Raw genomic sequence first — 13366 nt, 5'->3', positions numbered from 1 at the left:
CACAGCTCTGGAAAAAATAAGAGACCACTTAAAATGATGATCACAAGCCATCAAACCAAGCTGAACTGCTTGATTTTTGCACCAGGAGTAAAGGCTTAAAGTTATCCAAAAGCAGTAAGCAAGACTGGTGGAGGAGAACTTGCCAAGATGCATGAACACTGTGATTTAAAAACAGACTTATTCCCCACAAATATTGATTTCTGAAATCTTTTTTTTTGCATTATTTGAGGTCTGAAAGCTCTGCATCTTTTTTTGTTATTTCAGTAATTTCTCCTTTACTGCAAATAAATGCTCTGAATGACTATTTTTTTTATTTCTAATTTGGGATAAATGCTGTTTGTAGTTTATAGAATAAAACAACAATGTTCATTTAACTCAAACATAAACCTGTAAATAGCAAAATCAGAGAAACTGATTCAGAAACTGAAGTGGTCTGTATGCTTTATGTACTGTATGCTTTGGTATTCGTAACATATTAAAAATGACATAGAGATCCGAACAGATATAAGTTTGCAGCGGCATTTCTACAGATCGCACTGTATGTTATGAAACAATGTTTAAATAGCAGTTCTGGGGAAAGGATGGTTTTCTATGAAACAGGCCCTTTAATGACGAGGAAAAGAAGTGATCAATCAGTGACAGCACCACGAGGAAGAGACCCACCAGAGTCAACAGCTCTGCTAACATGTCTGCTAACAAGCATCAGGAGAGAGAGAGAGAGAGAGAGAGAGAGAGAGAGAGAGAAATGAGGGGGAGAGAGAGAGACAGAAATTTGGAGGGAGTGTGACTTCTTCAGGCTAAAGTGAAGATTAGATAAAAGACAAGTCACAGCAAAGAAGATCTCCTGAGACAGGACTGAGAGAGAGAGAGAGAGAGAGAGAGAAAGGAGGGAGGGTAGAAGGAGTGCTCCTAAGAGGAAAAAAGAGCAGCAGTAGCTGTGACAGAATGAGGGGGCAGAGAGAGAGAGAGAGAGAGAGAGAGAGAGGCACACATCTCGTCACTGTGAAATTGTACATTAGGAAGCAAGGCAGTAGGGCACTGGCATGGTTGGCAACACAAGCACAATCTTACTGCAAAACATCTGCCTACAGAGCGATGTTACTCTTTGGTGGGCAGTAAATGTGTTCTTTGGCTTTATTTTAGTGGTGTCAATCGATTAAAAAATGTAATCCGATGAATCACAACACAATTCTGTGATTAACTGCGATTAATCGCATTTGGTTTTTTTTCAGACGTAAATTATTATAGTGAATATTTAAATTTAAATAAAAGAATGAATGTAAGAAAGGTAAAATGCAATTATATGTATATTAGTCGTGTAAATTAAAATATTAGTATATACTAGTGAGTGTGAGGGGAGATAAAATCAACATAAGGTGCTGGAATAAATAATGCATGATAAATTGGACTGTAACATTGGTTGTGAGGATTTCAGATATTAGATATGAGGAGTAGTGCAGGTGTGCAGGAGTGCGTGTGTGTGTGTGTGTGTGTGCACGCGCGTGTATAAGTGAGAGAGAAAGAGAGAGGGAGAGAGAGAGAGAAAGAGAGAGGGAGAGAGAGAGAGATCTAGCCGGGTTTGAGCTGGAAGTCTGAATCGGACTGTTACCTTTTTATTAGGCCAGAAAATAGATCTTATCTCCAATAATGTAAAAATATAGCCTCTGCCAATTAATAACACACTCATTACAAACCTTTACAGAAAGAAACTCAGACAGTTGAATGAGTCTCTCTCTCCCTCTATCTCTCTCTTCCTCTCTCTATCTCTCTCTCTCTCTCTTCTCTCACTCCAGACTGCCAAACTAAACTGTCAAGAGTAGGAGACTTGAAGAACTCTGGGTTCTACAGCGAGCTGCTGAAATCTCTCGGCTGAAGGATGAGTGTGTTATAAGATTTTCAGTGCACTATAGCGTCTCCCTGGTGAGTAATGATGAGTTTCACTGAGCCACCGACTAAATGAGGGGCTGTGGAACGGGGGGTATTGTGGTGTGCTGTACACAGACTCAGCCCAGTTGGCAAAAACATCTCTCCCACTCTGGCACATCCTTAAAAAATGCCACTGGTAGAAGAAAAGTCGACCTGTCAAGCAGCATTACGCTCTCTCCGCACCCTGGCCCAGCCATGCTAGTGTCCTGACATCCTGACAGATTTCACAGTAAAATTACATTCACTTCAGTGGAAACTGTCGTAATAAAGGTTTGCAGGCTAATGGAGGGAGGAGCGTTTCTAAAGTGTCAGATCCAGATATTTCATTTTAAAAAAGGGATTCTCACACTAAAAGTTACTAACTAGAGATACAGTAGATGTAACTGTACGAAAGATAGCATCAATGTGTTTTATTATCAGATGATGAACAAATAGTCGATATATTTTATACTTACTATATATGTCGAATATAAAAATGTGCAAACTCCAGATAATTTACTTGTAACAGCAATACACTACACAAAGTGCTGGGGACAGAAACACAATAGGGAAGGGTAAGGTCTGCCCAATCAGTTCACACACTGTCATATGAAGTTCAAAGACACAACAGATTATACAGCTCTGGAAAAAATAAGAGACCACTTAAAATGATGTGTTTCTTTGATTTTACCAAATTAAAAACCCCTGGAATATAATCAGTAGGAAGATGGATGATCACAAGCCATCAAACAAAGCTGAACTGCTTGAAGTTTTGCACCAGGAGTGGCATAAAGTTATCCAAAAGCAGTGTGTAAGACTGGTGGAGGAGTACCAATGCCAAGATGCATGAAAACTGTGATTAAAAGCCAGGGTTATTCCACCAAATATTGATTTCTAAACTCTTTAAAACTTTATGAATATGAACTTGTTTTCTTTGCATTATGTAAAGTGATAGAGAAAGCTAGGAACAGGAGCTTTACCTAAAGAAAATAACCAATAAACTAATGAATTAATGAACTAATGAACTAATCAGAAAAATAATCGACAGATTAGTTAACCAACTAAATAATATTAGTTACAGCCCTATTGTTCAGCCTAGCTTGTGGTAGTGTCAGCTTGGGGCTAGGAATAAGTTTGAGTGTAGTATGTTAGTCTGAAATCTCATAAACTTGTGTATCATCTACAATCCCGCCTGTAAATACCACTTAATTGGCTGTTTGCCTGCAATTTACAAGAGGTACAACCACTAAAATCGGATATTTATTTTAGGCTGTTTGCACAATCTTTTAATGTGACCCATATCTGCCATTCTACTGACCAGTTTGTGCTCTCATCTTACAACACAAGCCTTCCACTGTTCTTTTCTCTTCTTCTTAAAGCAAAAGGGCATGAATTCTGATCTGGATGTTCACACAGAGACACACTGCCACAAATCAGATTTATATATCAGAATTCATATTGAAGTGGCCCAATCTTTTACCTTAGTGTTTTAGCTCTTGTGTGATTGTGGGTAGTATGTTAGCTTGTGGTTGGGGCTTTTATCTTAATACTACTGTTAAAACGTTTGGGAATCATGTTAAACTTGTGGTTAGTACTTAAACTTGTGGCTAATGTATAACAAGTGAACAGTGTGCCAAATTCTGTTTAGTACATTTAGTTCGCAAGTAGTTAACCTGTGGTTAGTGTATTAGATTGTGGCAGTGGGTAGTGTAATCCTGAGGCCAGTCAAATAATGTATAAAGTAAAAAAGTAAGTAATAAAATTTAAAATTACCTTGTAAAACAACTAAAAAATATTTTCCCTCAGACTTTATTTCCAATAAAACATTAATGGCAATCTAGCCAACCAAGCCAATCTAAAATCTTCCAGACTTAATTTAGTTACTTGTGTAGAACCAACAATTAAAGAAGACACAAACTGTATATAACAGTACCAGTCATATTTTTGGATACGAATTTAAGATTCTTCAAATTAGCACTTCTTGCTTACACAACAGTTTTATGAGGTAGTCACATGGAATGGATTTCAGTTAACAGCTGTGCTAAACTTGTCAAGAATTAATTACTTGAATTTCCCCCCTATGTGCTAATGAAGAGCTGGCAACAGAGCTGGCATATGCTAAAGGTATGATTTCAACAATATACAAGAAAATGGTAGAGACATCTTCAGAATCTTCAGATCACAAAAGAAGGGCAAGAATGGAAGATCTTCAAAGTAAAATTACTCAAGATGAATCGGAAAAAGCTTGTTATCAATCACAAATACTATATAGATAGTATAGTATTAATAATAGTAGATTAAAACTGATTCAATATGATTGGCTTATGAGAACATTTATAACTCCTGAAAAAAACTCAAACTCAAAATTCAATTTTAATATCCCTGATAGTTGTATAAAATGCAGAACAGAGAAGGGAACCCATTTCCCTGTATGTGGATATGCAAACATCTACAAGAATAACTGACACAGTCTATGAAAAAATTATGAATTAAAGAAAAAATACTTTAAGTAAGGTCAGTCAATATGAAAAATTAAAAGAACTTTGATAATATCCTCAATATTCTCAGTTTCAAATGAGACTGGCTCTCATCAGGACTGCCCCAGGTAATGTAGGCCAAGAGTTTCCTCTGTTGTACAGGATAAGGAAACAGCACCCCAGATAAGAGAACCTAAATGCTTTTATACAAAATACATTTAGTATTTTGGTTTGTTTAACACCTTTAAGTTATTACAGGATTCCTTATGTTCCTTCCTAATCTGGATGACTTCAGTATTCATTAAAAATAAAACATTTAATGAAAAGCTGTGTTCAAATATTTGCTGTATTGATATGTATTCTAATATATTTATTTCCAAGCTATCCAGTATAAAAACTCAGAGCCCAAGATCTGACTAGAAATATTCTGCTCTGAAAATCAATTTGTCACAAATAGCCTTTAAATTTGGGCCACATCAGCCCAGTAATATGAGTCTAGCCTTTACTAAATCTAAATCATTTCACCCAAATATGTCTGTATTCAGCAGTTCACTCGTCATTTTACGTTAATAAATTTGTGCTGATTGTCAGTGTAGAGGAATGTAGGTCACTGCAAAGGGCCTGTAGTAGAGTCCAAAATATAAGACTGTCCTAAAAATGAGAAAGACAGTGTCAGAACAGAGGAGCTGCAGGGATGCTGGTAGAGCCCTGAAAATGAACCACTGGAAATTATTCAGTTTACAATACTGAGATACGGCTCTGGCAAAAAATGAAGAAACCACTTCAATTTCTGAATCAGTTTCTCTGAGTTTTATTTTTATAAGTATGTGTTTGAGTAAAATGAACATTGTTGTTTTATTCTATAAACTACAAACAACATTTCTCCCAAATTACAAATAAAAATATGGTCATTTAGAGCATTTATTTGCAAAAAATGAGGAATACGTAGATAAAATAACAAAAAAAGATGCAGAGCTTTCAGACCTCAAATAATGAAAAGAAAACAAGTTCATATTCATCAAGTTTTAAGAGTTCAGAAATTAATATTTGATGGAATAACCCTGGTTTTTAATCACAGTTTTCATGCATCTTGGCATGTTCTCCTCCACCAGTCTTACACACTGCTTTTGGATAACTATATGCCTTTACTCCTGGTGCAAAAATTCAAGCAGTTCAGTTTGGTTTGATGGCTTATGATCATCCATCTTCCTCTTGATTATATTCCAGAGCTTTTCAATTTGGTAAAAACAAAGAAACTCATTATTTTTAAGAGGTCTTTTATTTTTTCCAGAGCTGTATGCGTGTATGTGTGCACAGGTGTTAAAACTAAATTTAAAAAAGCAAAGATCAGCACGACTACACCCTGTTTTACACCTCACACACTCCCAGTCTCTCTTTTATGCGCACATAAAATAATCTGGCCACTGTTCAACCTTGTCAACCCCCCCCCCCCCGCCCCCCCCCCCCCCCGGCCCCCCACGGTGAGTGATTTTGGAGAGTGAGTGACTGGTACATGAAGTGGCTCTCATATTGTTCAAGAGCAGCGCAGGTGGTCAGAGTTGAGCAATACATGTGGATGGTAAAACTGCCTGGTCTGAAAGTGTGTGTGTGTGTGTGTGTGTGTGTAATATGTTGGATAGCCAGTTATTTTATGACTCTTGAAGAGCATAAACTGATTTTAGCTGGAGCTGCACTGAGGTATTAGAGGTAGTGTAGAGGACAGGTGATGGATTGAGTGATGGATGATGGCAGGTGACAGTTCGTGCAGCATCACCATCGCTGTCACTCAAAAAAGACCACGAGCCACGGGTTTAAAAGAAGGTGTAGAAGATAAAATGATAATGACAAACGATAAATCAGCATTAAAGATTTTCAATAAATGACTGTACACTGACCAGTCACTACATCATCATCATCATTATCATCATTATTATTATCATCTCCTTATTTCTAAACTTGCTGTAAGCTTCTCCAATTATCATAAAAGAGCACTGTAGTTCCAAATATACAAATATTGTTATTTAGAGCATTATTTTGTAGAAAACGAGAAATGGCTGAAATAACAATAAAGATGCAGAGCTTTCAGATCTCAAATAATACAAAAAAAACAGATTCATATTCATAAAGTTTTAAGAGTTCAGAAATCAATATTTGGTGAAATAACCCTGGTTTTTAATCACAGTTTTCATGCATCTTGGCATGTTCTCCTCCACCAGTCTTACACACTGCTTTTGGATAACTTTATGCCACTCCTGGTGCAAAAACTTGGCTTGTGATCATCCATCTTCCTTTTGATTATGTTCCAGAGATTTTTTTCAATTTGATAAAATCAATTAAAATATATGAAAAATAAATGAAACAAAATTAAATTATATAATTTTCACATATAGAATACAGTCCTAAACAAATAGTCGGATGCTGTTAACTGAATTACATAAAATTCAATTAGTGAACTGTAGACTTCAGCTAAGCAGGACGTTATAGCTGATCTGGAACTGAAACTCTTGAATCACTCAGGACTATTTAGAGGATGTTTTTCTATTAATACAAAAAAAGTCAAATGATAAGATGTGACTTCAGCAACATCCTCTCATGGTCACCAAGGCAACACGGTGGTCAGTAACATGACAATGACATCAGCATGCAAATGACATCGTCACTGACACAACGAACAGGTGTGAGTGTGTGTGTGCCATCCGTGAGTCAGAGGACAGTGAACGATGCAGCTCCGTGTGTGAACAGGCTGCACCAGAATGTGTGTACATGTGTATATATGTGTGTGTGTGAGAGAGAGAGGGTGTGTGTGTGTATGCTGTTTAAATATGACAACAAGAAGGAGATACTGGAAAAAACAATGGCAGGAAGAGAGGAGATGGGGATAGAGAGAGAGAGAGAGAGAGAGAGAGAAAGTGTGTGTTCTCTCCCATGAGGCTCTAACAGTCTTCACACTTCCACCCCCACAGGCAGAGCAGAGAGGCTTGGCACTATTTTCCTTAAACTCCACCACCAAGACAACCAATACTCACTTACACACACATACATACACATTCACACATACATACACATTCACACACACATACACAGGGCTGGGCATCACTTTAATAGCTAAAAAATGATGTAAATTCAGACAATTATCGAAGTATGAGCATTAGTGTAGATTTAGCCTGAATTTCCACTGCCAGTAATATAACTATGTACCACACAATTAAAGACTGATCTAACTTATAACATCACTTAATAATACTGAACCCTGAGAGCTAGTGTTGGGGTGGACTTGGAGACTGTGGAGTCCAAATCCTTTGTCTGAGGTGAAGATTATTAGAAACTGAACCTTTTTTATATCGTTACTGAACATCAATAATTAGGGGTGTGTTTAAAAAATCGATTCTTTGATTTTAATAGATCTTCATTTGAATGAGCCGATATCCATTCATATAAACCCAAATCGATCTTTAGAATTAGCCCGTTTTTCTAGTTTTAACATTTCGCACATATATACGTTCATACAGCGGCTTTGGAACGATGGCTTCCAAAGTCTCATTAATGTTCTGGAAGCACGTTATGTTTTATCCACATGTAAATATTTGAGTAAAGTGTCCATTCCAAACCTGTATAGAGATGTGAAACACGGTGTAGCAATTAACAAAGCTACAGAATGTAACCGTTGTGTTAATTCTATATAATAGAAACAGTAATATTTTAATAATGGAAATTTAAGGGTCCTTGTATGATTACAATATTTAATATTTAAACTACCATTTTTATACCGTTTTTATAAACTACTGGAATTTACCTAAATTGATCGAATTTGAATCGAATCGGGACTTGTGAATCGGAATCGATTCGAACTGGGAAATTAGTGACGATATCCATTTACATTTACATTTAAGGTATTTAGCAGACACTCTTATCCAGAGCGACTTACAACAGTGCTTCATTGTTACTTAAAAATATTCAGTTGTTTCTCTGTGTGCCTAAAATCTGCACGCAGATTGGCTAACAGTGAAAAAACAGCTACTACTGCTTTCGTTCAGTATCCAATCAATGATCACTTTTAATTTTGAATAGTCTGTTATTAAGTTAAATGTGCTCTTTTTCACCGGCTTGCTGGAGTTATACTCTTTGTTTATGTAAATCATCGTAAATTTATACGCAGGACTTCCTGAAAGAAGAAACATTTAGCAGAATGTAAACTCTGTCACATTTCAAAACCAGAGACCTCAAGGTCCACGACTACGCCTGTCACGGTATTTTTTTTTGCTTACTATATGTTGTCCCAGAAATTATTGAGATAAATGATATTGTTGGCATTTTAAAAACATTAAATGGCACTAATATAATGATAACATAATGTCATAACAAAGGAGTTACACTTTTATAGAGACATTAAACTTTCCATTCCTGATCACGCACCAAATTTTGGAACCCAAAAAGTTCCCAGCTTGAATCAAAGTAGGTTTTAGTTTAAGTGTGGAGGCAGGGGAACCATGGGCCACACACCATGATGTGCAGCCCCGGTCTGTCCCAGCTGGCCCCTGTTGGACCGGCATAAAGAACCTTACTAAGGCAAAGTTAAGTGACTAGCCTAAAGGAAAAGAGACAAAGCAGATGTTTCCACTGGATACCCATTCTGTCCAATAAGTATAATGTTATGACAGTAAGAGTACATTCATGTATTTTACTACAAATGATTCACATTTCCAACAAATTACAGTACTAAAGATCATCTGTTTTTCTGTTTAATACTGATATACTGAGGCTACTATGGTCCAATTTATTCACAAGTTGCTGTGAGAGATTCCGAACACATCAGTGACAATTAACAGAAGAAAACACAATGCTTTAAACAGTATTTGGATTAATGTACCAGATACCCTTCTCACAAAAGACCCAAACCCACAACATGGCTCTGAGAAATCATAAGTGTAGCTATAAAGCACAGAGCAGTAGATATTAGATGAACACTACTGATTAAGAGAAAGATCACCCGCCTCTTCATCGCAGCTTCTTTCAGCAAGACCGCTCACTCACTCATCTCTGAGCACGCAGTGTCAGTCTATAAAAAGCAAGACCAGAGCCCACCCATAGACCACTGCAGAAATAAAGTAGCTCAGAAACAGCAGCTTTAACTTCTTTATAGATATTATAGACTTATTGAACTGCCTTTCCTCACACACCCCAGCTACACAATATATTAGAGTTGCACAGCTACACAATATATTAGATTTGTGGTAGTGGAAAATTATTCTTAATATTTATGACTGTATATTAAGCACAGAGAGTAAGGGGTTTACTAAACAAAGGCTACAAAGACTGTTAATGATAAGTGCTGGTGATGGTGCACTGGGAGCTCTAGGAAAGTCTAGGAAAACCAGCTTGGTTGAATTTTTGATGCTGGAATACAAGCCAATCCATCAATCTTACAGTAGATAAAAGCATTCATACACCAGCAAAAGCTATGGTTTCACCTAGATGGCCAGCTTTCCAACCAAATCAACCACCAAAGTGCAGCTTGTATTTGAATATTAAAGAGCTGGTTGTATGGTATGAGCATGATGGAACTGGTTGGCCAGTGTGACCAAGGTGGTTGACCATCATTACCATGCTGACTGACAAACAAGGCTGGTCATGCTCATTGACCAACAAGTCCAGCCTGGCAACAATGGTCCAAAAGCATGAACAGCTCATTTGAGCATGATGGAACTGGTTCACCAGCATGACCAATCTGACTAGTTTGACAAAAAGCATGCTTAAATTGGGTGTACTGATAGACAAAACTCTTCATTAAGCTTAAATAAAAGCATTAATAGGGATATGCGTCACATAATGGCAAGCCTTTCAGCCACCCTAACCATCAAAGCCCAGTTTTTATTTGACTTTGATGGAGCTGGTTGACCAGTATGACCAGTTTACACAGCTTCATTTCAGAAGGATGACAACCGCATGACCTTCTTCATTTGAGTATAATGGAGCTGGCTGGCCAGCATGACCAAGGTGGTTGACCATTATAAGCATGCTGACTGACAAACAAGACCAGCCTGGCAACACTGGTGATCTTAATAGACCAGCAAATCCATTCAAATTCTATGGCTATGTTTTCACTTAGATGGCCAGCCTTTCACTAATCATCAAAGTCCAGCTTTCATCTGAGCATGATGGAGCTGGTCAACTAGCAACTGATGGAAGTGGTTGACTGTAATGACCAAGACGGTTGACCAGCATAATGAGAATGACCATCATACCATGACTAGCAAAAACAGCCTGGCAATGCTGGTCCTCTAGTATGAACCACTTCATTTCGTTCACCAGCATGACCAGGATGGCTGAACAGCATGACCAATATCACATTATGATCATTCAAAAGACCAGTATGACCAGCTTGAGGACCAGCTTGGTCAATTTAGTGATACTACTCCATCAAACTCAAATTAAAGCATACATACACCAGCATAAGCTATATTTATACCTAGATGACCAGCCATTCCACCTTGACTAGCAAAGCCCACCTGACTAGGATGGCATTGATTTGTCAGCATAACCAGCATAACCAACATAACCATGCTGATTGATCAACATAAACAGCCTAATACTGCTGGACCACCCATAAGACCACCTTAACAACCAGCTGGTGATGATGGTAGACAAGCTAATCCAGTTAACCTAGTGGTAGAATACATACAGCATCATGGTCTATGTTTTCAACTACACGATCAGCCTTTTTCCAGCCTGACCATCATGACCATGCTGAGTGACCAGCATGATCAGCTAAGAAAAGCTAGTCCACCAGTATGAACAGCTTTATTTGAATATGATACACCTGATCAACAAGCATAATGCTGATTGACCAGCATGACCAACCTGACAACTGTGGTCCATCATTATGAACATTTTATTTGAGTATGACCAGCATGACCAATACAGTTGACCAGCATAATGAGAAAGACCATCAAACAGCCTAATACTGCTGGTCCACCAACACCACCTTAACAACCAGCTGGTGATGATGGTAGATAAGCTAATCCATTAAAACTAAATGAGAGCATACATACACCAACATGGGCTATGCTTTTAACTGGATGATCAGTCTTTTACAGAACATCACAATCCAGCTAGACCACCATGACAATGCTGACTGACCAGCATAATCAGCTTAAAAAAGCTAGTCCACCAGTATGAACAGCTTTATTTGAATATGACAGAGCTGATCAACCAGCATAACGAGCATGACCATCATGACCATGCTGACTGACCAGCATGACCAACCTGACAACAATGGTTTAAAAGCATTAACAGCTCATTTGAGCATGATGGACCTGGTTCACCAGCATGACCAACCTATTCATCAAACTTACATAGAATCCTGAATACTTTTATTGGCACATCATGGCAAGCCTTTCAGCCACCCTGACCATCAAAGCCCAGTTTTCATTAAACTATGATGGAGCTGGTTGACCAGTATGACCAGTATAAACAGCTTCATTTCAGAAGGATGCAGCTGGTTGACAAGCATGACCATGATGATTGACCAGCTTGATGCAAACCCATCAAACTTCAATAAAAGCTTAAATACACCAACTCCCAGCTTTTATTTGAGTATTATGGACCAGGGTGGTTGACCAGCATAACCAGCAGTGTGAATAGCTTTATTTAAGTATGATGGAGCTGGTCAAACTGCATGATCATTATGATCATACAGGTAGGTTACACCAGCTAATCCATTAAACCTAAATAAGAGCATTCATACACCAGTGTATACAATGCCTATATGACCAGCCTTTTTCAACCACCCTGACCATCAAAGACAAGATTAGACCATCTTAAGCCAGCTAACACCTAAATCTAAGATCTGAGTCTTGTGCTTGATCTTTTTTTTTCTCAGGAATATAAAGTTATGAGGCTTTATAATAAGTATATATAAAGCAGTCCACAACAATAAACATCACACATTGTACTAAATATCATTAGTTCCTCTCCAAATAAGTTTAATATTATTTTACATATTATATTAAGATACACACAAGAGATCAGAGACGCTAAAGTTACATCTAATAAATGATGAACGTCCATGAAAAAAACTGTGGAAGAAGAAAAAGCTCAGAGTAACTTTACCTTTTCTTCTAGTTGTTAGTTCTGTGATTGAAGAACAGCATCAGCTTCATCAGATTCAGCCACAGGGATCCTGCAGGTATCATGGCTCATGATTTCTCGCTTTTCTTTCTTTTTTAAACAGAAGGTTTATGAAGATCCTGAGCCCCACCGGATTCATCAGCTGCTCTGCTTCAGGAGAACATCTCCCCTCCTCGCTCCTCTCGCTCAGTTCAAAACGCACACCCAACTTTTCCCATGCTTCGGCGCACGCATGCGCAGTAAGCGCAGATGACAATAAATTGAATAATTGACGCTAAAAACGAAACTATCGATCTAAATGTATGAACTTATACAATCCTCTGCATTATCTGCATTGCACATACATTTTTGTAATGTCAATAAATCCTTCTGTAAGAATACTGATTACAGTATGCAGTCTGGTATAGTGGTTCTGGAAGTGCACAGAAATAAACTGTACTTTTAGATACAGACGTCATTTATCTGAGCAGAAAAAAACGCCCACGTTTAGAAAGTGAGGTGTGTTATTCAAGATCTCGCTGAGACGGTCCTCCATCAGTGCGTCACACCTCACACCACGCGCTGCGCTCCAGCACATGTCCGCTAGATGGCGCTAGAGGAGAGCTTAACAAATGGTCTTCAGTGGGATTCTAGAGTGGAGAATTTGTTAATGAGGCACTTTTACAGTTTTTTTTACAGTGTTTCAGGTGTTATGACTGTATGTATTAATATTATTCGTTATTATTTTTATTTATATAACAAAACAAATGCCACACATATTAGTGCATATTGTTGCTATCCATCCAATAAGAAGTATGTATATTCAAAATATCAAATTTAAAAGAAAAGGCAACAATGCTCTGAACTTTACATCGAAG

The 13366-nt window shown here is 37.8% G+C and overlaps 1 protein-coding gene across 1 annotated transcript in view; it reads right to left on the bottom strand.

The window, feature by feature from the left end:
• rin1b (Ras and Rab interactor 1b) overlaps window positions 1–13013 on the bottom strand; it is a 50839-nt gene extending 37826 nt beyond the window's left edge. Inside the window, exon 1 of the mRNA XM_007238481.3 lies at window positions 12492–13013. The gene's annotated coding sequence lies outside the window, so the exon portion shown is untranslated. The remainder of the gene's footprint in view (window positions 1–12491) is intronic.
• Between the last annotated feature and the right edge of the window lie 353 nt (window positions 13014–13366).

This window comes from Astyanax mexicanus, chromosome 8, assembly GCF_023375975.1.
Source record: "Astyanax mexicanus isolate ESR-SI-001 chromosome 8, AstMex3_surface, whole genome shotgun sequence".
Taxonomy (NCBI): Eukaryota; Metazoa; Chordata; class Actinopteri; order Characiformes; family Acestrorhamphidae; genus Astyanax; species Astyanax mexicanus.
The sequence above is the reverse complement of the archived record's forward strand: the minus strand, read 5'-3'. Positions and strand labels throughout refer to the sequence as shown.